Here is a 1282-nt window from a genome sequence, read left to right as displayed (position 1 = left end):
CCTCTTCTTCATCTGACTCCTCGGAGTCTTCATCTTGAGATGACTCAGCTCGTTTGTTCTGAGGTGGGAGAGGCCCGAGACGCTTGAACACTGAAACTTCATTCGTTCCCTTCCTCTGCGGTCTACATTCTGGGCAGTTCTCGATTGTAGGCAATCGGCTCATTCCTGAGTCCCAGCAGTGTTTAAAGAAAGGACAGTTCCAATGCCTATCCATGTCTTCTTGTTCTCTTGACTTCCCTCCAGCGTGACGCTCGTACCCTTCATCGTCTCTATCATATCGACGATACCTCCTGTCATCTGCATCAGACCGACGATATCTTTCGTCATCCACGTCGTAGCGCCGACGTCGGTCATACTACTGCTCATATTTGTTAAGGAGATGCGCGGAGAGTGGCCGTTGATACCGCACGCTTCTTACTTCTTCTTCTGTCAGGTACCGTCTGTTATCATGTTGGGGCCGGTCGCTTAGATCGGCCTCCTCTTTCTCCTTGCCACGGGAGTGACTGCTTTCTGCTTTATCTTTGCCATGGCGGCTCCCAAGCCCTGCCATGTTGACACTGATGGCGTGTAACTCACACGTTCGTTGGGAACCCCAAGAGGAAGGTATGATGCGCACAGCAGCAAGTTTTCCCTCAGAAAGAAACCAAGGTTTATCGAACCAGGAGGAGCCAAGAAGCACGTTGAAGGTTGATGGCGGCGGGATGTAGTGCGGCGCAACACCAGGGATTCCGGCGCCAACGTGGAACCTGCACAACACAACCAAAGTACTTTGCCCCAATGAAACAGTGAGGTTGTCAATCTCACCGGCTTGCTGTAACAAAGGATTAACCGTATTGTGCGGAAGATGATTGTTTGCAGAAAACAGTAGAACAAATATTGCAGTAGATTGTATTTCAGTAAAGAGAATTGGACCGGGGTCCACAGTTCACTAGAGGTGTCTCTCCCATAAGACAAACAGCATGTTGGGTGAACAAATTACAGTTGGGCAATTGACAAATAAAGAGAGCATGACCATGCACATACATATCATGATGAGTATAGTGAGATTTAATTGGGCATTACGACAAAGTACATAGACCGCCATCCAACTGCATCTATGCCTAAAAAGTCCACCTTCAGGTTATCATCCGAACCCCCTCCAGTATTAAGTTGCAAAGCAACAGACAATTGCATTAAGTATGGTGCGTAATGTAATCAACAACTACATCCTTAGACATAGCATCAATGTTTTATCCCTAGTGGCAACAGCACAACACAACCTTAGAACTTTCTCACCTTGTCC

Source organism: Lolium perenne, chromosome 7, assembly GCF_019359855.2.
Source record: "Lolium perenne isolate Kyuss_39 chromosome 7, Kyuss_2.0, whole genome shotgun sequence".
NCBI classification, from domain to species: domain Eukaryota; kingdom Viridiplantae; phylum Streptophyta; class Magnoliopsida; order Poales; family Poaceae; genus Lolium; species Lolium perenne.
The sequence above is the reverse complement of the archived record's forward strand: the minus strand, read 5'-3'. Positions refer to the sequence as shown.